The sequence below is a fragment of the Mustela nigripes genome, chromosome 2 (assembly GCF_022355385.1).
Source record: "Mustela nigripes isolate SB6536 chromosome 2, MUSNIG.SB6536, whole genome shotgun sequence".
Lineage (NCBI taxonomy): Eukaryota > Metazoa > Chordata > Mammalia > Carnivora > Mustelidae > Mustela > Mustela nigripes.
The window spans coordinates 151,647,235-151,671,220 of NC_081558.1; the positions used below are offsets into that span (position 1 = coordinate 151,647,235).

Below are 23,986 nucleotides of genomic sequence, written 5' to 3' on the forward strand. Positions count from 1 at the left end.
GGGGGGGGGGTGTCAACATAACAACGGAGCTCAGCGGAGGCCAGACTCAGGAGGCGGGCTAGGGGAAGAGGATGGGGATGGTTCTGGGGGCCACCGTGGAAGGCTTACGCCTGTGCAGCTGTTCCTGTCTCTTCCACCCCAGCCAGGGCAACAGGCCCTCGGGGATAGCAGATGTGCTCCAGGTCCCATGGGTCGCCAGGGCTCCTGAGCAGATAAAATTATCACAAGTAACATTCATGCTGCTGTTGATTTTGTTTTCCAGCTGTCTCCACCCAAGATTTCACCTGTATCCGAGGAAGCTGATTCCATGTGTTTCAGAGGTATAGGGGTACATTGGTGGATCACTGGAATGTGCTTTCAAAGTTATTGTTACTTAAAAACACTTGCTTGGCACTCACGTTGTGTCAGGCACTGCTGTAAGCACTTTGCAAATGTTAAGTCATTTTGTCCTTACAGGAAAACTACATGCCAAGTGCTGAGGTATTACTATCCTCTGTTCTGCCAATCACTGCCCTTTCCCATCAGGTGCAGTGTGGTCTGCTGCTGGAAACATCAGCATCGGGTGGGGATAAGGCAGCAGCAGCCATGGGGTCAGAAAGGCAGACCTTTGACTGCCCACCAGCTACTGAATCAGACTCTGTTCTCTCCAGGTGATCCTTATGGATGGCCAAGTTCAAAACCATTGATCCAGTCCATTTTTTTCATTTCTAGGGAGATGATCTAAGGATGAGACTTCCTGATTAGCTAATCCTTCAAAATCAGATGAGTGTTCATTTTTACGCACGCTTTTTCCTCCTCAGTTAAAGTTCATTTCTCAGGTAGAGGAACCATGCACAACAGGGTTAGAATCAACCAGTAAACAACATGAAAGCAGGACATAGTATGTGCAAAGGGCTGGGTTTGGTGGTGCCGGGGGGTTGGGGAAAGTAGATCAGAGAAGCTGCAAACAACAAGACATTGTCCCTCCCGGGAGGAGAACCTTATCCCCATGTGGAGAAAAGATACATAAATGTCAAAAATGTCAAAAAAGATACACAAATGTTTGGGCAGACAGACAGAGGTACTGTATTTTTACAGTGACATCTTATCCCACAAACAACTGAGAAGTCATCAATTTAACTGTACATCTCTGAGAGAAAGTCAAGAAGCAAGAGAGAGGGAAGGAAGGGAAGGGAGAGAGGGAGAGGATGAGAGAGAAAGAGATTGAGGAAGGAAGGAAGTGAGGAGGGAAGGAAGGGGGGAAAGGAGAGAGGAAAGGGGGAGGAGAAGAAAGGGGCAGGACAGGGAGAAGATTTAATGTTGGGGGGTATTCCCCCCACATTCCTCCAATGAGATGTCTCAGAGGCAACCTGCATTTCCCTGGGAGTCCTCAGCTACCACCTGCTTCTCAGCCAAGAAACGCGGCCCGCTCCCATGCTAGAGGGAAAACTGACTGTGTAGGGCTTACTGAGAGACATAGGTGTCCCATACTTTATTGGGTGATTTAAAGGATTTTCAAGAGACATTTTTTATTAAATATGTTTTCATCTTTGTGCTGACTTCAAACACTACCCTCTACTTAAGAGGTAACTGGACTCTGTGTGAAGGCCTCATATTTTCTGACTTTCTCTGTTGTCAAAACTGAGAAAGAAATTGGCCAACCAGACCCCATCCAAGGCTGCCAAGTCCACACTGAGGGGAGGAGACAAGGTTGCTGCCTCCAGAGGAAGCAAGAGCATCACAATCTCTGATGGCATCTGTCATTGATAATTCCTGCCCGCATTGTCACTGAGCTTGCACAGTATAAACATGTGCTCACACCCCCCGCAAAGTACAGTGCCAGGTGTATCTGTGTCCATGAGAGGGTGCAAGGCGAGGGGTCACCGCAACCCCAGTTCCTCTTTCCCCACCCACATGTTTCTTGTCCTGGAAAGCCGAGGCCCTCGTACTTGGCTTCTTGTGGCCAACCTCTCCTGTTGGTGCTGCTTGACCCTGTTGTGACCTCTGCATGGATCAGGCAGAGTGGACCACTCAGCACAGGCTGGACCCAGTTACCTCCAGGGTCTCCCTCTTCTAAACACAATCCGAGGGGTGCCCAGTCCTGCGGTCAGGTGGTAGCAGTCTCTGGTACTGGAAGGATCTGTAGATTTGGGGCTGGTAGCCATCTCAAGCACACAGGAACAGGCAAGAAACACAGGGACGAGGTGGCCTGAAGTGAGCAACCAACCAGGTGAGCAATCTCCCCCTTCAGGCTTTTTGTGCCCAGTTGTACCTGATACACCATCCTAGGGGTCCTTTACCTAGGTCTTTACTGCACCCCATCCCCCTTTTATTGAGCTGATGGGCCTTGGGTTGTCTTCTGTGTACAAATGAAGCTTTGCTGGCCTGGGCTTTATACTGTCCTCCTGGGGCTCTGAAGGCCCCCCCTAGAGCAGATAGGTCTTCTACCCACTTTGATACCTCACTGGAGAGCTTCAATCACTTGTGACATTCTGTGATCCCCAAAATGCAAACTTCTAGAATTTAGATGGTCTTGGCAAGCTCACTTGTCTAATTAAATCCCTTTCTGTAGGATGGACATTTTTTTCTTGGTACTATGTAAAATGCCCATTCTTTGGGCGAAATTCTTCCTTTTCTGATGGTTTCTCAGGGCTACCATCACCCTTTCCAATGGTGAGCATGAACTTTCCCTACTGTTTAGCACATTCGGAAAAGATGTAACAGTGCGCCCCAGGGCTTTCAACATTTTAGCACTGGGTTTTTTCCTTTTTCAAATTAATGTTATTTGAGGCAATAGAGAAGAGATACAACCCCGGCCGCCTCTGGGTTTCTTCTCTCTATACCCTTCCCAGACTCCTAGCTGCAGGCTCCTGCAGAACCTGAGGGCTCTGGGAACAAACTTTTGGCGCAATGATCAGGGTGGCTGATTGTTCATCCTTATCTTGGGCAAACATCGAGGAGCATCCATTACATAGTAGAGACATCCTAGGGCCTGTCCCAGGGTCTGGAAATGTCCCAGAAATACAGTGGCGTGAAAGATACCTCCCCAACACAAAGGAGAAACTGGGCAAATGAAATGCTAACAGCCTTCAAATAGAGTGTGTGCCAAGTACAAGGGTGTCAACCAGTACAGTTAGGACTGGAGAAGAGGTCAGGGCTAGAACAGTGGGGGGCAGGCCCCACGGAACAGCAGAGGGGCTTCAGCAGGATTTTGAGAGATTTACATAAGAAGAGAATGTAAAATCTGAGGGGTGGGGTTGGCAGGGTACATCCAGACTAGGGGAGAAGCACAAACAAGGGTGGAAGTGTCTGTCATAGGAAGTGGTTAGCTGAAGAATTCGGTTGGATGACAGGGCATTCCCAACGGGAAGAAGGGCCAGAATTTGAATAACAGGCTAGGAAAATTCAACTCATTTTGGAGACCATCAAGAGGCCTGAGTGATTCAACTTAGAATTTAAAAAAACATTAGGAAAAAGAAAAACAAGATAAGAGCAGAAAGCAGACATCAAGCAGCTCAGAGGCGGTGTCTGACATAGGTCTGCAGGAAAGACAAGGGTCAGCGAAGGGAACCCGCGATGACACATTTCCCTACCACTTAACCTCCCCCGCAACCCCTGCAAAAGGGTCAGAAGTCTTTGAGACCAGGAAAGGCAAGCTGCATTATCTTCTACTTATTCATCAGGCATCAAGAACCACTTGACTCATTTGAAGTCATCCCCCTGAGGACTCTGGGGGTCCTGATTCATCGGCCTTCCCAGAAGAATCCTCTCCAGCAAGAACGCATGATCACGAGACACTTGCTCAGTGGCTGGTGAAAGCAGTCTACAATTAGCTCAGGGCTTCTCAGGCCTTTCTCCTGCCTGAATCCAGGGAAGGGAAAAACCCTAAGTTACTCCCAGCCTCAGCTTACCACAGCACATTTACCAAAGGAATGTGGAGGGAGACGCATCGCCTGAGAGGGAAACTGTTCCAAAATCATTACGGGGCAACACACACGCACACACACACAGGCATACCGGTCATCCTTAGAGAAGGTGTGAATATCAAAGAAGGTGTGAATGCAGTCACTCCTGGAGAAGGTGGTAAAGGTGAGGTTTGTACTTGGTCTGCCCTGAAGGAAGGCCTAATACTACAAACTTCCATGGGGAAGACAGTATAAAGATAGTCCCTCACCAGACACTGACTGATGGTGAACCATCTGGGCTAACCAGGTGTCTCTGTCTGTCTGCTACATAATATAGAATTCAGGGACAGGGGAAGGGCATGTTATGGGAGGGAAATAGGCCATAAAGAGTCCGAGTGTCTTCCTCAAGGGCCCTGGACAAGGCAGTGCGTGGCTCCCCCTGTCATCCAGAGGCGGTGTTCTGTCCAACAGTTCCATGGGACGGATGAGAATGATATTATCAGAAAAGGGGACAGAGAATAGAGAGGACAGCCACTGTCAGTGGAGGAGGATTTCTGGGAGGTTGTGAGGTGGGGGTGTTCCTGAGGCTCTGGGGGTTGAGTGGAGGAGGGGGCACCCATGGTGGTCTTCTAGTCAGGAAAGCCTGTTAGCCACAGTTCAGCTAGTGACTTGCCACTGATGGGAAGGCCAGACCTCCCTGAGGTCACCAGCTGCCGTCAACCCTGGACATGTCCACTTCCCAGCACATCCCCACATATGTGGAGGGGACTCAAACTAACTTCCCAGTGACTGTACTGTCCCCCTTCTGCAATAAACAGACCATCTCCCCTTTACTGATTGTCTCTTCCAACTAGTTTTCTAAAATTTGTAAATAGAATAGCATGTGCCTGATTTTTAAAAATTCAAACAGTAGCAAAGGCTGTCCAATAAAAAGAAAAGCAGCAGAGTTTTAAGTATAACTTTCTTGCACTTGACCCATCAGTGTAAAGCAGCTTTGTGTGGCTTCCACTTTTGTAGGCAAGGAAAGTAACCCACTCTGTGTGTCCTGCTTCTACTCTCATCTGTCCCATCCCTAATGCCTGCCCCCCTTCCTGTTGTGGTTACATGGCACCAAGGTTCATAACTTTTATGTTTTGTTTCAGAAACAGAATTGTTAGCGCTTCATCTAGAGCTTGGTTCTTAAAATTAAAAACAAAGAACCAGCATTTATCATATACTAGTTGTGTGATTACTGTCCTGTCCAGAGGCAAGCAGAGACCCGAAGAGAAGAACACGTGCTACTCAAAGGGAAATGAGGTGAACTAAGCTGGGAGGAGGGCTTGGGGAAGGGAAGGAGGTATTAAAGTTATTTCTCCTCAGCACGTTGAAGGCATTTCTCTGACTCCTATTGTTGGGTTGAAGGAGGGGAGGAACAAAATCAGGGGCCTTGTATTCATCTGTATTTTTTGAGTACCAATTATGCGTTAGATACTATGCTAAGCACTTAAGATGGGTACAAAAGCATTTCCCCGCCTTCAAAGAGCTCCAAGGGAGAGGCAGGAAATCAAAGACAGACTAAAAGCTCCAAGGCAGGGTTTTGTTCACTGCTGTAGTTTTAGTAGTTTAGTACTTAGATAAGCCAATTACTGAACGAATGACTGGGTGCAATGCCTGAGTTCAGCACAGTGGAGGCAGTGTGGGTTGGGGGAAGGAAAAGGGATGGGGAGGAGCACCTATAGGACCGTGGAAGGGGCCCTGGAGGATGCCTCGTGCTTGAAGACTCAGAGGACTTTTCCAAAGAGAGCTTGAGTTGAATAGTGAAGTGGGAAGAGGATATGGGAAGAAACCGGGGAGAGGGGATCCCCAGTAGTATAGCAGAACCAGGAGGTGAGCTTGGGAAGTGGCCGATGAGATGAAATGACAGGAGGACCCAATCTACAAGGACTTGTGTGCTGGGCTGACTACCTGGGCTTTATTCCGGGGCGCTGGGGATTCTGGGAGGGCTGTCAGCAGGACAGCAGCATGGTCAGCTCTGTGATTTAGAGACACCTCTGTGTGGGCAGGGACAGGGGTGGATGGGGCTGCAGATGCGAGTTCAGCCAGGGGACAGGCTGTCTCTGGCATACAGCATGCTGAGAAACTGGACCAAGGCTCTGAGGGTGGAGGAAAGGGCTCAGCTCAGAGAAACATTAAGGAGGTAGAAACTGGTCAGTTTGGAAACTGATGGGCTTTGTGGGAGAGCTCAGACAGAGTGAGCTCCTGATATGAGTGGCTGATGGGGTAGTGGCATCATTCGCAAAAAGGAGGATTAAAAGAAGGGCTCAGCAATTTCTAGGAGTGCTGCAGACTGCTGTGTGTTGTGCATGTGGGACATCTAAGTGGGGACGTCCTTATGTGGATCTACTTATACATCAGAGAATTATTGGCAAGTAAGTGGTATATAAAGCCAAGGACAGAGAAATGTAGGATACTACGTACATGAAAGTTTATGGGAAATGCCACCTTTAAGGATGAACAGACCCAGAGAAGTCCCTTAAGGAGACTGGGAGGAGAGAGGGTATCACTCTTCCAGTGTAGGGTCGTGTGTGAATAAATAAAATAAAGGAATGAAGTCTGTATATTAAATTATTTATCCCTGCATTTCCTTCTTGAAGTAACTTAAGCACTAGCCTGTACATTAAGAATCTGTTCCCATTAATCATAGAGCAACAGCCGTCAGAAGCACAGCCTAACTCTGGATGTGGTTAGAAAGTTTCCCTAGGATTTTCAAAAAATATTGGAAGTCATGAAGAGTCTCAGTAGTTTTTCAAAGAGTGGTTTCTTTGGAAGTTAGTTTTGTTTGTTTTGCCTTTTTTTTTAGGGTTTTATTTATTTATTTGACAGACAGATCACAAGTGGGCAGAGAGGCAGGCAGAGACAGAGAGGGGGGAAGCAGGCTGCCCGCTGAGCAGAGAGCCCGATGCGGGGCTTGATCCCAGGACCCCGGGATCATGACCTGAGCTGAAGGCAGAGGCTTCAACCCACTGAGCCACCCAGGTGCCCCTGTTTTGCTTTTTTAATTTAAATTCAATTAGCCAACATATAGTTCATTAGTTTCAGATGCAGAGTTCATAATTCATCAGTTGCATATAACGCCCCCTTCTTTTTTTTTTTTTTTAAAGAATTTATTTATTTATTTGACAGAGACAGATCACAAGTAGGCAGAGAGGCAGGCAGAGAGAGAGGAGGAAGCAGGCTCCCTGCTGAGCAGAGAGCCCGATGCGGGACTCGATCCCAGGATCCTGGGATCATGACCTGAGCCGAAGGCAGTGGCCTAACCCACTGAGCCACCCAGGCGCCCAGCGCCCCCTTCTTTTAAAAGATTTTATGTATTTATTTGACAGAGAGACACAGCGAGAGAGGCAGCACAAGCAGGGGGAGTGGGAGAGCAAGAAGCAGGCTTCCTGCTGAGCAGGGAGCCTGATGTGGGGCTCAATCCCAGGACCCTAGGATCATAACTTGAGCCAAAGGCAGACACTTAACAACTGAGCCACACAGGTGCCCCAACACTTTTTTTTTAAAGTAAACTTTTCATTTTAGTTTTAGGTTTGGAGGAAAGCTGAGAAGATAGTAGAGAGAATTCTCATAAACCCAACACTCAACTTTCCCCTATTGGTAACGCCTTACATTAGTGTGGTTTGCTTGCCCTAACCAGTGAATCAATACTGATACTGTTTCTAACTAAAGTCTATACTCGGATTTCCTTGGTTTTTAAGTAACCTCTCTTTGTTGTTGCTGTTCTAGGAAAGTATCCAGGATTAGCACATTACACTTAGTTGTCACATCTCCTGATGTTCCCCTGGGTTGTAATAGTCTCTTACACTTTTCTTGTTTTTGAGGACTTTGATAGTTTTGAGGAATGTTGGTCATTATTTATAGAACTGCTCTCAATTTGGGTTTGTCTGCTGTTTTTCTTACGATTAAATTGGGGTTATGGGGACACCTGGGTGGCTCAGTATCTGCCTTTGGCTCAGGTCACGATCCAGGGTCCTGCGATCCAGTCCCTCATTGGCCTCCCTGCTCAGTGGAAAGCCTGCTTCTCACTCTCCCCCTCCCCCTGCTTGTGTTCTCTCTCTCGCTGTGTCTCTCTCTGTCAAACAAATAAAATCTTTAAAAAATAAAAATAAAAAATAAAAAAAAATAAACTGGGGTTATGTGTTTTGGGGAGGAAGACAACAGAGTTTGTAAAGTGCCATTTTCATCACATCATATCAAGGTACGTACTTGACGTGAGCTATCACTGTCGATGCTGACTTGCTCACCTGGTCCAAGTTGTGTTTTTCAGGTTTCTCTTCTGTAAAGTTAGTCCTTGCCTCCCTAACAAACTGTACTCTTTGGAATGAAGTCAATATGTACATCCTACACTTAAGGGTAGGAAAATTATGATCCCCCTTTTTGAAAGGAGCAGGCAGTTAACTTTTTAAATTCTTATCTTGCCTTTTCATTTGAAGGAAATTTCTCTCCAGCTTCCTTTTCTGCCTTTCAGATACTTTTTTTTTTTTTAAAGATTTTATTTACTTATTTGAGAGAGAGAAAGAGTGCATACAGTTGGGGTGAAGGGCAGAGAGAGAAGCAGAGTTCCTGCCCAACAAGGAGCGGGGGACTTGATCCTGGGACCCTGGGATCTGACCTGAGCTGAAGGCAGGAGGCTTAACTAACATTATACCTCTCCTCCCACCCCCGACTGAGCCACCCAGGCATCCTCAGATGCTCTTTTAAGAACACATAGACCTGGGGCACTTGGATGGCTCAGTAGGTTAAAGCCTCTGCCTTCGGCTCAGGTCATGATCTCAGGATCCTGGGACCTCAAGATCCTGGGATCTCAGGATCCTGGGATCGAGCACCGCACCACCGGGATCCCTGCTCAGTGGGGAGTCTGCTTCCTCCTCTCTGTCTCTGCCTGCCTCTCTGCCTACCTGTGATCTCTGTCAAATAAATAAATAAAATCTTAAAAAAAAAAAAAAAAAGAGCACATAGACCTATCAAACCATGGAGCCTGACTTTAAAGGGATCTTTTATGGGATTTAACATTTCTTAATGTATCTAAACACATGCAATCTCAAAATACCACGTGGCCAGATTTTATTTTATTTTTTTAAGATTTATTTATTTCTGGGGCGCCTGGGTGGCTCAGTGGGTTTAAAGCCTCTGCCTTCGGTTCCGGTAATGATCCTGGAGTCCTGGGATTGAGCCCCACATCGGGCTCTGCTCCGCGTGGAGCCTGCTTCCCCCTCTCTCTCTGCCTGCCTCTCTGCCTACTTGTGATCTCTGTCAAGAAAATAAATAAATTCTTAAAAAAAAAAAAAAGACTTATTTATTTCCTTTGGGGGAGGGCAGGGAAGAGCAAAGAGTGAGAGAGACAGAAAATCTCAAGCAGTTTCCCCACTGAATGCAGAACTCAGAAGGGGTGTGACTCAGGGCTCCATCCCACAACCCTGAGATCCTAACCTGAGCCAAATCAAGAGCCAGATATTCAACCAACTGAGACCCCCAGGAACCCCCACATGACCAGATTTTAAAATGCAAGTAGTGACTCCCTTCCAGGTAGGCACTGGTTTACTACTGCCTCTGGCATGATGATTCCCTTTGAAGCAAGCCCAGAATGATGACTTATACAGGGCTCATCCCTTGTCCACCCTGCTGGTGTTCTGTATGAGGCTGCCTTAACTTAAAAGTCAGGAATGAGTGAAAAACCCCTCAACAAGAGAGAAGAATCAGAAAGGAAGTACTTGAGAGGACTGATGTGTCCTTGTACTGTACAGATAAATAATCTCCTACTTTGCTACAATAATAGCATCTCTTCTATAAACCAAGAATATCATGGCAAAGCCACATAACACGATCAGAGATTGCATCCCTAAAAAAAAGGCAAAGAACTTCACAACAAGGAAAGATTATTTAAAGACATAGAGAAACTCCACCAAGAATAATATAATGTGAATTAGGAAACATGGCACATGTATCTCAGCATAATAAATTTTTATAACTTAATAAAAAGTTATTGAGCTCTGGTAAGATAAGGCCCAAACCTGCTGCTTTGGTTTTCTCCTGTGACTGTGTCCTGCTGCCCTCTTGGGGCCTCACCACAGGGTAAGGAAGAGCAAGGAAGTGACACAAACTGTTTTTCTCGCACTCTTTTTTCTATCCTTATTGCCTGGACTTTGAAGTTCAGTGTCATGTAAATATTAACTCACTTCTTAAATAAAGAAAGCCTCAAAGAACAAACTGTAATCTGAGCATATGATTTACGCCAATATTTTCCCATGAGCTCTAAGGATTCGGATTTCTTCCCTACCAATAGGTCTCTATTTCACAGAATTAGTTTGAAAATAGTCTTAACTTATCATCACTGTTATTATTATGATGATTATGTGACTGAAGTATTTTCCAAAGAATGCCTGAGATGATTTTAGGTGGGAACAACCACTGTGTTTCCTTTTAAATATATTTAAATTAAAAAAACTAATTTGAGGGGTGCCTGGGTGGCTAGTGGATTGAGCTTCTTGCCTTTGGCTCAGATCATGATCCCAGGGTCCTGGGATGGAGCCCCGCCCTCATCTGGATCCCTGCTCAGCGGGGAGCCTGCTTCCCTCCCCCCTCTGCCTGCCTCTGCCTACTTGTGATCTCTTTCTCTCTCTCTCCCCCCCCACCCCCGTCAAATAAATAAATAAAATTAAAAAAAAAAAAAGCAACTAATTTGACTTGGGGCACCTGGCTGGTTCAGTCAGTGGAGCATGTGACTCTCGGTCTCGGGGTTGTGAGTTTGAGCCTCACACTGGGTATAGAAATTACTTAAAAATAAAATCTTAAAAAACAAATCCTAATTTGACTTAAAGAAAAAAAAAAACATCAGTAGCAGTACACCTGGTGAAAAGTAGAGCAAAAATGATCACTGGCTAAAGTTTGGGACTTACTGAACTCTTTACTAATCAGTTTCACAGGGGAAATTTATTGCATGTGTAAAGCCTGGATCATATTATTATAACTTTGGGAACAACCAACAGCATTAAGATGGTGGGTTTGGTTTATTTTTTAAAAAATTTCTTGTTTTTGCTAGTCACATTACCCATAGTTTTCTTTTCTAATGCAATTGTGTTGATCACAATGGTCTAAGTAATTCCCGGGAAACCTTCAAACCAAATTAGACACCTCACTGACACAATCTTTGCAGAGGTGGTCAAGAGAAAGTTTCTTTGAATTTGTCTTAGAGAAGTTTTTAGATTTTCTTCCAGGTTATATTTTATTTTCCCAAATTAAAATAATATAAATTACAGTGGCTTTTTCTAATATTGAGAGCTTTAATGTACATTGCTATTTGAATTGCTGAAGAAATAGTCCCTTACTTATGAGATTTTGATTTTATAAAAATTCCACGTTTTAATTACCCCACTCTCCCCCTGTCATGGTGTGTTCTTCTGCAGGGTACATCTCATGTAGAGTTGGCTTTCTGGACCTGAACTGTGTAGCCAGTATGAGCTCAAGCAAATAAAGACTGATATTTAAAAAAAAAAATGCCAGTTTCCTTAATCTCTTTTTTTTCCTCCTGCAGTGTGATGTTTCTCCTTGACACCTAATTAAATGCTTTTGAGCATTTGCTGAATTACTGCGTGGTTAAGCCCCCTCAACGGCAGGAAGCTTAGATATTTGTAAATTTCCTCCACACACCATTTCTCATTAGTTAACCTTTTCTAAATAGTAAGCCAACCACCTGTAGTCAATTCTATCACTCCATGATTAGCCTGCATTTATCTGTACATAACACTGTTGGTGGTTTTTATTTGTTTTGAGGATTGGCATAGACAAAACAAATGGCTGTTATGTTACAGAGTTTTGAATTTATCCTAAACTATGATCACTGCTGTTACCTTAATGCTTAAGCTCCAAAGAATACGTTTGTTGTTATTCTGGCTGTTAATATTACTTTATCTTTATAAATACATCCCTCATTTTGCAAAATGACTTAATTTGTTTTATTGATTCTAGGTATCAGTGGTAGTGTACCTAATAAGCTTTGGAAACACAACTGTTATCACATTATTTCTGAATAATACATTAACATTCGTTCTATTTGTGCCCATTCTCCAATCCCTTCTCTCTCTCTTTCCCTCTTTCCCTCCTACTGTCCTTTCCTGTTTGCACCAAACATTTATTGAACATCTACATATCAGGCACTATGCTAGATGTTGGGGAGTCAATGACGGATGAACTCTTGGTTTCCCATGAAGCTTATTCTCTCAATTTAAAATCTTTCCTTCCTGTTTATTCCAAAGATTATATGGGAAAAATACACTTACGAAATTCACGGGAAAGCGAGCAGACACGGACTGCTTTCACTGAACTGGAAAAAAGCACGTCACTCACCTTTAGCTGCTGCAGTTATCTTCCTTTCCTGTGGGCTCTGGCTATCTCAGCAATCCTTCTTTTCCCCCAAGAACTGGCTCCCGGGAGGGCATTCTTCCTCCTCTAGCAAAAATAACTCTGGGTGGGAATATTAGGATGGACACCAGTTGGACAAGGCACAGAGCAACTGGAGAGTCCTCCTAGAAGACTCAGATGCTCACGCTCGTCTGGTGTGGCAGCTTGAGGCCTCTGGTAGAGAGCTCCTGTAGGAAACCACAAATGCACAGGAAATTGAGGAAAATCAGATAAAGACAAACCATTAAATGACATATGTACAGAGAGGAAACAGTTAAGAATTAACCCAAATTAATTTAAGGCTATAAGAACAAGTAGTGCAACGGTTTAGTTAATCAGTAGCTAGTTTCCAAAGCTAGGATATTTGAGCCAAATGACTAAGGACCTTCAGAACTATAAGGGGGCAGGTGTTTGGAGAAATGGATCTACCACAGAGAGAGTCACCGACAGCTGTGGAAAGTAGAAGTAGGCGCTGCATAGTGGACCAACGTTGGTTCATGCATACATCCATCTACCTACACCACACATGTATTGATCCATTCAGCAAATGCTTGTTGGGTGCCACTGTCCTAGGGGTGGTGTTGAGGATAGAGTAGTAAGCATGCCCTCAGGGACCTTAATATTCAGAAGCATGCACGAGGCACACTGAACAACAAACTGGAATTTAGGTAAGGAATATATAAAGAAAAGACAATGTTAAAACTTGAGTCTGCTGAGTTTGGCTAGTTTCTTTAGAATATCAGGGCCCAAAGAACCTTCCACTGGAAAAAGCTGTCACCCACTTCCTCACCCTTCCCCTAATCTGAGATTGTCTCCCTGCCTTTTCATTTTTTTAGCTTACAAAGCAACATCATGTCACCATCTACATCTTTAGGCTAAGGCCCATCTATATTCAGATCTCTAGTCCTGCTCTAATAGGAAACATAAGACCCTTGGCTTAAGTATCAGCTTCTTGAATTTCTGATTTCTTCCCTGTTTTTGACCTCTAAAAATTGAATTCAAGTTCCTGGACTTTCCAGACTCAGTATTTATCTAATGTCCTCTGTTTAACTCTGTTTAAATGCCCATCAATCTACGTGACCTTACTCAAATCCTTAACCCAGCCATGAAGAACTGGAGTGTGGAGTATGACAGTCTGGTCAGAGTGCCAGGGAATACAGTGGACAGAAGTGAACAACCTCAAAAGTGAGATGGGTTAAATGTCTGGAGACCAAGTTAGGAGATATAGTCCACAAGGGTCATAGTCTACTGGGGACGCGTTGCTTCTAGAAGACTCTCCCAGAGGTAATTCAACCCATGTTGTGGTTTGCAGATAGTTCAGTGGTGAGAATAAGGTGTCCTGTTGTAACTAAAATCAGGAAAAAGACCATTTGTAAATTCAAATGAGACAGAAGGGTATAGGGTAGAAGGGTGACTATCCCCCCACCCCCACCCCACTGCTTTTTTTAGGTAGGCTCCACCCTGGGCATGAAGCCCAACACGGGGTTGAAGCACTAAGCAAAGAGCCACCAGCTTCTACAGCAAAAAGTGCAGTCCTTCCACCCATGGGTCCTGTCCCCACGCTACTTAAATAAACTTACTAAGGCCTCAAAAATTCTTCCTTGACCATTGCATAACATTTTTAGTGGCCTGTACGGGGTTTACAGGGTGAATCCAAGAGGTTTTGTGCAACTTGTTGAGTCTTTTTATTTCTCCAGCCTCTACTTCTTACTTATTCTTTTCTGGAGATGTCCCAAATAGTATGACCCTTTTGAAAGTGTCTTTCCTGAGTGCTCAGGAGAGCACCTGTTGGTGGTGGCTATAACACGGGAAGGGATGGACTCCTGCTGCCCCACTAGATACTATTACTTTGGCTATAATAGCACTGGGCTCAGAAATCAGAGCCCCCTTATTTTTCCTGTTCTTTTAATGCATATATTCTTGTCAGGCACAGGACGACCACATAAGCTGTTTGGACAGCCATCAATCTCAAGACTCCCATGTAAGGTTTCTTCCTAAATAACCCAGTGTGATCCCTTAATTAGCATAAAATCCAAGATACATCTGATGCCATGCTTCCTGAAAGGGACGAGTCGGAACTATTATCCAGTTGGGGAACTCACCCAACAGAGGACCACTCCCCTGGGGCTGGATCACGGATAAAGCTCCCAAGAAAGTTGTCCAGATTAGAGAGGAGTTTGTTTTCTTCTGTCTCTCATTTATCCTTATCCAAGGGCTGTTTGGCGTTCTCAGTCCTGGTCCTGGATTGAAAGTACTTCCAGCTTAGCTATATGATACTTAATACAATATAAAATAGCTGCCTCTTCCTAACAAAGGCCAGGACCTCTACCCCATCCATTCATTCCAGACCTAGGCTTACAAAGGGTATTATTATTGGTTGCCAAATACATTGACTCCCTCAAAATGGAAAGCGGAAACCTCAATCTCTGTGGTGTTTGAGTCCATTTACCAGCAACCCCTATAGCCTGGAATGCAATGGGGAAGTGAAGGGAGATCTGCACTCCTTCTCAGGTATTACAAAGGTATAAGAGGGCTAAGAAAGAGGGACACCTCCCACCACTCTGTACCCCAGGAACCTTTGGCAATATTCTTGATGGTACTCCATTTGGCAATGGAGGGAGATTTTGGCAATGAACTCTTAGTTAATGTACGCTCCTCATTTTGTAGGGATTAACTATGAAATCAACTTCCTCAGTTCCAAAGGATTGACCTCTGGGCTGTCTCATAGCACACTGGAATCAAGTTGGACAACAGGATTTAAAGAAAAAGTGCTTCCTGTTTTTCTATAATAATGCCTAGCCTCAATATTCTCTGGAGGATGATGAAAAAATGGCCCATTAATGGGTCCTTAAGCTTCAATACTATTTATTAGTTAGACCTTTTTTTAGGTGTCGGGGAAAATGGACCAAAGTGCCCTACATCCAGGCCTTTATGGCACTGAGTCAGGCTCTTAATCTAAAGAGACTTGTAGCTATGTCTGTCAAGATTCCAGGCCCCCCTCCTTTAGATTTTTCATGCCCTGATTGTGTAAATACACCACACCAATCTAAGAAACCAACTGAGTCAAACAAGAAAATCAATCAGCAGAAGAAAAAGTCAAAATAAGCCTGCAGGCATGCCCAGGTCCCCTAGTAACTCCTCCTCCATATAAACCTTTGGAGCCTTCTGCTCCTAACCCAGTGGGACATACTAGAAGCAGAACATCATACCTACTGAACACTCAGATTAAGGCAGGGCTGTATCCACTTTGGGAAGTAGCAAATGGGGAAATGGGTACAATTAAGGTACATATCCCATTTTCCATGTCAGATCTGGCTCAAATAAAACAATAACTAGCATGATACTCAGAGGATCCATCCAACTTCATAGATGGATGTCACCAGGTGTCTCTAACGTTTGATTTAACCCAGCAGGATATCTACATTATTGTAACACATTGTTGTGCCCCAGAAGAAAAAGCCTGATTTGGACTGGGGCACAGGAATGTGCAGATGAGCTGGCAAGTAGGGATAGAAATCATTATCCAGTAGGAGGAGATGCTGTTCCAAATGCCGAGCCTCACTGGAACTCCTGTGCAGACAGGACAGACCTGGCAGGGAAAGATGGGACCACATGGTCACCTGTTTATTGGGGGGAATGAAAAGAGGATTTTCTGAACCTGTCAATTTTGATAAAATTAAGGAAGTGACCCAGGAAAATGTTGAAACCCTAGCTTTATTTCAGGGGCGTTTAACAGAAGCAATTTATAAATATACAAATATAGACCCAACTGCACGAGAAGGGATGCTATCCTGAATATACATTTTATGAACCAGTCAGCACCAGGCATTCACTGCAAACTGGGAAAGATGGCCCTAGGCCCTCAAACTCCAACCCAATGGCTGCTGCAAGTGGCTCCTGGAGTCTTTAATAACAGAGATTTGGCTCTAAAACAGGAGGACTGCAGGGCAAAACACAGGCAGAATGCAAGCTCAGATACTGGCTGCTGCTACTGCAGATCCCCCATAAGGCCTGGCTAATCAGGGGCAGCCAAAGAAGCTGGTATCAGACGGAAGTTCAGGTAAGACCCCATGTTATAGGTGCAGCCAAACTGAACACTATAGTAAAGAATATCTGAATAAATGCTCTCAACCAGAGACACTTCCGGCCTGCAAGGCAGAGGGACACTGGAAAAGAGACAGTCCTGGTCTCCAGAGAGAGGGAGAGGAAGACAGAAACTCATTTCCCAGGAGCAACAACTGAAGAGATGGCATGATAGGACTGAGGCTGGTCTGGCTCCACTGAACATCAAGATGGCCAAGCCTCAGATGTGGGAGGTAAATTTGTTGATTTTCTTACTGATATGGGAGCCACTTACTCTGCCCTTGTTCAGCACTCCAGCCTGACCTGTCTTTCTAAAATTACTGGAATAGAAGCAGAACCTAAATCATGTTTACAAACATCTCCTTTAACTTGCTATCATGAAAACCAATTAATAACCCACTCTTTTCTCGTTTTCTGTTCCTGTCCCACTGCCCTACTGGAAAAGGACTTCATGGCTAAGTTGGGAAGCCAGTTCAAGCTAAACTCCCTTGGATAAGCCAAATCTTTATGCTATACTGACTCCAGTTCTGGGCAATACAGAAAGGTTTACAGTGCCTTCTTTTGTATCCCCTTAAGCAAAGAGGACCAGCCTCTATCTGCCTTAGAATTGACTCCACTAGGAGAACATCAAGCATTCCAGTTTACATAGACTGTCCCCAAACAGGGATTTAGAGATAGTCCCCATTTGTTTGGCAATGCACTCAGTAGAGAACTTAGAGCTCTCACAAGGCCTCAGGGGACAATAGCACAATATGTCGATGATATTTTAATATGTTGCCTCATGAAACTGGCCTCAGACTATAATTTTATTGTATTAAACAAAGGATACTGAGTGTCATCCAAAAAGGCTCAAATTTCCAAACAGAAGGTACAATACTTAGGATATGAATTAACTCCTGGAGATCGTTTCTTGTCGATTGAGAGAAAAAGAGCAATAACAGAATGGGACCTCCTGCCATAAAGAACCATCTCTGAACCTTATAAAAGGCTGCATTTTGCTGACTATGGATTCCAGGGTTCTGAGTCTTAGCCACTAGGGGGCCAAATGAAGAGCCTTTAAAATGGACAAAGAACAAGAGGCCTTTTAACAACTAAAAACGAAACTAATCTCAGCCAGGCTCTGGCTCTACGGAACTAGAAAAGCCATTTTACCCTATTCTGGGCAGGAAAAGCAGGACCAACTTCTAGGAGTACGAACACAAAAACTAGGGCATGAGTTGAGACCTGTAGGATGTTTTTCCAAAGCTACTGACAGGGTAGCACCAGGATGGCCAGCATGCCTCTGAACAGCAGTACGTAGAAGCATCTAGACTTTTAATGGGAGAGCCATTGACAGGGATGACTCATCAGGTTCAAGGAGTTTTAGAAAGTAAAGGACCTCATGGATGACAGGGGGATGACTGACTAAATATCAAGCTCTACTTTTAGACTCCAGTGATACTGTTCTCCAAACTTATCAAACCCTAAACCCGGCATACCTCATGCCTGGACCAGACCACGCTACTATTGTGTGTGAACATGGCTGTAAAGAGGTAATAGAATTAGTATATTCCAGCTATCTGGATCTGAGAGATCAAGTCATAGACAATGCTGCCAATAGCTGGTTTATAAACGGTAGTAGTTTTGTTTGTTTGTTTGTTTGTTTTTAAAGATTTTATTTATTTATTTGACAGAGAGAGATCACAAGCAGGCAGAGAGGCAGGCAGAGAGGAGGAAGCAGGCTCCCTGCTGAGCAGAGAGCCCGATGTGGGACTCGATCCCAGGACTCCGAGATCATGACCTGAGCCGAAGGCAGCGGCTTAACCCACTGAGCCACCCAGGCGCCCCTGTTTGTTTGTTTTTTAAGATTTCATTTATTTATTTGACAGAGAAATCACAAGTAGGCAGGCAGAGAGAGAGGGGGAAGCAGGCTCACTGCTGAGCAGAGAGACTGATTCGGGGCTTGATCCCAGGACCCTGAGATCATAACCTGAGCTGAAGGCAGAGGCTTAACCCACTGAGCCACCCAGGTGCCCCCAGATGGTAGTAGTTTTATAGAAGGACAGGAAAGGCTGGCTATGCAATTGTTAGTTTAATGAAAACTACTGAAGCCACTTCATTACCGACCAATAATTCAGCTCCAAAGGCAAAACTGATAGCTCTCACTCAAGGTCTCTGGTTAGCGAAAGGCCTAAGAGTCAGTATAAATACAGATACAAAATATGTCTTCCTTGTTACTCATACGCATGGTGCCACCTGGAAGGAGAAAAGGATATTAACCAGTCATAATTCCCCTATTAAATACGGACCCGAAATCATAACTCTATCACAGGCGTTCATCTCTCTGAAGAAGTTGCTGTGATCTATCTTAGAGGACATCACAAGGGAAAAAAAATTAGAACCTAAAGGAAATAATTTAGACAATGGGGCAGCAAAATTGTCTGCTCCAACTAGCTATGAGTCTTATACCAGTGCTTAAATCCCTTAAGCACTGTTGTTCCCACTTTTACTATGGAGGAGAACAATGGGGCGCTTGGGGAAGGATATACTAAAAATGCCAAGGGATGGTATAAAAATGATAATGGAGAAATCTTTGGCCCTAAGGAAAAACAAAAGAAATTAGCAACAGGTCTGCACCAGGCTACTCATATGGGAAGAGAAACTTTACGGAATTTCACCAAACACTTATTTGATGGAATAGGAATTAGAGCCATCTTACAAAAGGCACATAAATCTTGTGCAATACATGCCCGGGTTAACCCTGAAGATGCACTCTGACCACCCCCTCTTTTAACACCTGTCCAAAGATGAGGAACATATCCCGGGGAAGACCGGCAAATTGATTTCACACAAATGCACCTTACAAGGATATAAATATTTATTCGTCTAGATAGTTACTTCTACTGGATGGGTGGAAGCCTTCCCATGTAAGACAGAAAAGACTAATGAAGTAACAAAGACTTTATTAAGGGAAATCATCCCTGGGTGTGGGTTCCTTCAATCTCTTCAAAGTGATAATGGCTCCTCTTTACAGTGCAAATAACTCAACAGGCAGCCCAAACCCTTAAAATTAAATATTTTGTATATCCAGCCTGACATCTTCAATCATCAGGCAAAGTTGAAAAGGCCAATCATAATTTATTTTTTTATTTTATTTTTTTATTTTTTATTTTTTTTTTAAAGATTTATTTATTTTAGAGAGAGCAGGGGCAGGGCAGAAGGAGACAGAGGAGAAAGAGAGAAGCCCACTCCCCACTGAACATAGAGCCTGAAGTGTGTCTCCATCTCATGACCCTGAGATCATGACCTCAGCCAAAATCAAAATCGGAAGCTTAACCGACTACACCACCTAGGTGCCCAAGGCTAACCATAATTTAAAAAGACCTCTCACGGGGCGCCTGGGTGGCTCAGTGGGTTAAGCCGCTGCCTTCGGCTCAGGTCATGATCTCAGGGTCCTGGGATCGAGTCCCGCATCGGGCTCTCTGCTCAGTAGGGAGCCTGGTTCCCTCTCTCCCTCCCTCTCTCTCTCTGCCTGCCTCTCCATCTACTTGTGATCTCTCTCTGTCAAATAAATAAATAAAATCTTTAAAAAAAAAAAAAAAAAGACCTCTCACTAAGATAAGCATAGAAACACAAGAAAACTGAGTAACTTTTTACCAATAGGTGTCTTAAGCATAAGAATCACCCCACAGGAAAGATTAGGGGTAAACCCTTTTGAATTAATATATGGTAGGCCCTTCCTTAACTATTAATTTAACCTCGAACCCAGATTATAGTAATCTGTTACATTTTTCATTAGAAGCTGGATTAATCCATAAAACTCTTAACAAATATGCCAATAAGGTACAGCCAAAACTGGACCCAAAGGAAATTCAAAATCCTCTGCAAGTAAACCCCAAATAACTAGATTATTTAAAATATTGGAAGGCAAACTATTCAGGAAAACTAATTCCTAAATGGGAAGGACCTTACAGGATCATATTAAGCACTCCCACTATGGCAGTCTACAAGGTCACTTGACATGGAGTCTTATTTCTAGAATTAAATTTATATCCCCTTCAACAAAGATGACAATGAACTGGACAATGGGTCCTCATATTCCTGTGACCAGCAAAAGAGCTCAAATTCCTCTCAAACAAGGAGATAAGAAAAAAACAAAGGTCTTTTTTTTTTTTTTTTTTTTTTACTTGCTATCTCCACACCATAACCAAGTGGTGAGTATTTTCTAAAATGGGTACAATGTTGGACTGAGCTACAAACCAATCTTCATGCTGAATTTGTGGCTTATGGTCCATATCAAGCACTTCAGGCCTCTGTTGGTGGGTTTTTCCATTACAAAGTACAGACTGGCCTTATTTACATCAATACATAGCCAATATGATACATCACCCCAATACTAGCACATATAGGGATATTTCTATTACTGAAAAGGATGTTTCTTCCTGACCTATGGTAAATGTTACATGTGAGTCTCCAGGCCGTAAGAGGCCTTTCTCTTATCCTCAGACTACCAAAATTTTAACTGAATATGTGAATCTACAGATTGGGGCTTACAACAATGAATTCCCCAACTACTAGTCTTTCCTATTGATAAACCAGGAAGGATTATATCCAATATGGAATGAATATATGTGGCTTACTCCCACAGTAGGACAACTAAGCCAAAAGGCCCTTCCATGCTGGGAACAGAAAGAACCATATCCTTGATTTATGCCCAATGGTACTCACCAAATCAGATGGCTCTTTCCAGAAGCCTGTGACCATACCATTACTTTATAGGCAACTGGTTTGCTATTAGACAAGGTGACCAGGCTTCACACATCTAGCACCTAATGAAACACAATGGTTATGTGGGCCAAATTTAAGGCCATGGCTTCCGCCACGCTGGACTGGAAGATATACTGTAGGTTATGCCCAAATGCATGGGCATTGCATTACAAGTATCACAAGTTCAGCTAATCTTCCATAACTAAAACAATGATGGACAAGATCTGTGTTCCATTGGCATGACCATTTGATGTGTACTGTTCTTCCATCAGTAGGTTTAGAAGATGTCATTTAGCACATGGAGGTCCCTGATAAATCTACAATTAAGGCCTTAAATGACTCTTGAAATAGGATTATGGTATTAAACACTGAAATAACTCAAGTGTGTAAAGCAGTTCTACAAAACAGAATGACATTAGATGTTGTAACAGCAGCACAAGGAGGAACATATTGCATGATTAAAGTGGAATGTTGCCTCTGCATTCAAGATTATGACCAAAATGTAATAAGATTACTTACTGACATGAATAATCAAATTGGTGCTTTTAAAGACCTTACATTGCCACTTAAGGACTGGCTACATTCCTGGTCAGGAGGGGGGACTAAGGCTCACATTAAAGGGTCTTCTCATTGCTTTTCTTATTTTCATTATAATAATCCTAATGTGTTTTGTCACTTTGTTCTCTATTGTTGAAATATATGCAAGCAATTCCTGACTCCTTTGCCCAGCTGGCAGATGATCCATACTACTTGAAACAAATATTTCCCAATGTCTTCTGGGGACTCTATAGCAATGGCCTTCCACAGCAGTTACTTGTAGGGACAGATAGTTAGCAATTTTGGTCCATAGGTAAGGACATCTCTACAACTCCTGTGAGCTTGAAGAAGTCACAGAAGATGAGGCCTTCACCCTTCAACAACCCTAAAGATTTAAGGACGGCACACTGGTCAGGGGGGATAAGGGATAAAAGCAGAAAAAACATTCACTTTTGGCTCAAAAGGCTGGCCTATAGGCTGCATCCTTCCAATAAGGGTCACATATGTGCTGGTTGCTACATTCTTAAAAGGTCTCATGACTATCTGTGTATCTCACTGATTGTTAATATTGAACTGAAAGATAAGCACCAGAGAAATCTTGCAAAAGGTAGTTTTATGAGTAGAAATTCGAAGAAAACATTTATAATCTAATACTCCCTGCACCCCCACTCCCAGCACTAAGTATACAAACACCAGCTTCATACAGCAAAAAATGAAGTACTTTCTGCCCATGGGTCCTGTCCCTTTGTTACTTAAATAAAATTACTAAGTTGCATCATACAAAGTCTCAAGAATTCTTTCTTGGGGCGCCTGGGTGGCTCAGTGGGTTAAGCTGCTGCCTTCGGCTCAGGTCATGTTCTCAGGGTCCTGGGATCGAGTCCCGTGTCAGGCTCTCTGCTCAGCAAGGAGCCTGCTTCCTCCTCTCTCTCTCTCTCTCTCTCTGCCTGCCTCTTTGCCTACTTGTAATCTCTGTCTGTCAAATAAAATAAATAAAAAATCTTTAAAAAAAAAATAGCTTTATTTAAAAAAAAAAAAAAAAGAATTCTTTCTTGACCCTTGTGTTTGAAGACTCTGTTAACACACCTACGAACTTTTAAGGCCCTGCAAGAGCAAGCTCCACTTTTCCGGAACAAAAAGTAAATAGGTGTGTGGGGGTGCAGCAAGGGATTCTTCCATACTCAAAGGAACTGTTTCCAAATAATTCCCAGCAATAGTTAATTGGAGGACTTGAATTAATTTTTCTTTTCCGAGGCCATTGAAGGACCCTGTGTTAGTCTTCTAGGGATGGCATGACAAAAACACACACACAAGACTGTCTAAACAACAAGTGTTCATTTTCTCACAGTTCTGGAGGATGTTAATCCAGGATCGAGATACCAGCAAGGGTTGGTGTCCTCTGAGGCCTGTCTCCTTGGTTTGCAGGTGGCTGCCCTCCTGCGGTATCCTTACATGGCCTTTTCTCTGTGTGCAAATCCCTGGTGGGTTTTTGTGTGTGTGTCCAAATTTACTATTCATATAAGGAAGGCAGTCAGATTGGATTAGGGTCCACCTAAAATGGTCTCATTTTAATTTAAACACCTCTTTAAAGGCCCTATCTCCAAATACAGTCATACTTAAATATGACTTTTTAGGGACAAAAATCAGCCCTTTACAGCCCTCTCCCTTTGTCGATTCTTGCTGTCTGGATGCCCTGTGATTCACTGTGTGGAAAACAGCATGAACCACAGAGAGAGCCAGTGACCACAGGGTCCTCTACTTCCTCAAAGAATGCTTGCCTCAAACTAAGAGAGAAGTGGAAGTGTCTTGGGATATGTACCCCTTTACGGATACTTGCCCTCTATTAGAGACCCATCATTCATGCACTCCCAGGATTTAGGGGATTTCCCTGCATTTTCAGGGTGACTAAATTTCTACTTGAAGCAGCTGAAATATCTATTTTGTACCTGAGGATCACTCGAGAAAAGAACACACTGCTCAACATCAGAGGTTTCAGACTCAGGAGTCTTTAAAATCTGAGGTTGCTTTTGGAAACAAACTACAATATGGTAACAGAGCCAAGATGAGAGGAAGTAAAAGAACTCTGCAAGGCACAGCTAGTAGCACTCCGAAAGTCAGTGTTTCCTGTTTGCTAGCAAACCTCATTCTTCCACAGGGGTCTTTTTCCATGTTAGTAAGTGTTGTAATGCCAGTGACTGAGGTCAACTCATTGAAAAGCAGGTGTTTCCATTTTACCTTCCTAATCCCTGCCTGTCCCTCTCATCAAGTTTCTTCCTTTCTAATCCCTCTTAATCCTCCTCCTGCTA

The 23,986-nt window shown here is 43.7% G+C and overlaps 1 protein-coding gene across 1 annotated transcript in view; it reads right to left on the bottom strand.

The window, feature by feature from the left end:
• ZBTB38 (zinc finger and BTB domain containing 38) overlaps positions 1-12,334 on the bottom strand; it is a 123,104-nt gene extending 110,770 nt beyond the window's left edge. The window contains exon 1 of the mRNA XM_059391846.1: positions 12,264-12,334. The gene's annotated coding sequence lies outside the window, so the exon portion shown is untranslated. The remainder of the gene's footprint in view (positions 1-12,263) is intronic.
• Between the last annotated feature and the right edge of the window lie 11,652 nt (positions 12,335-23,986).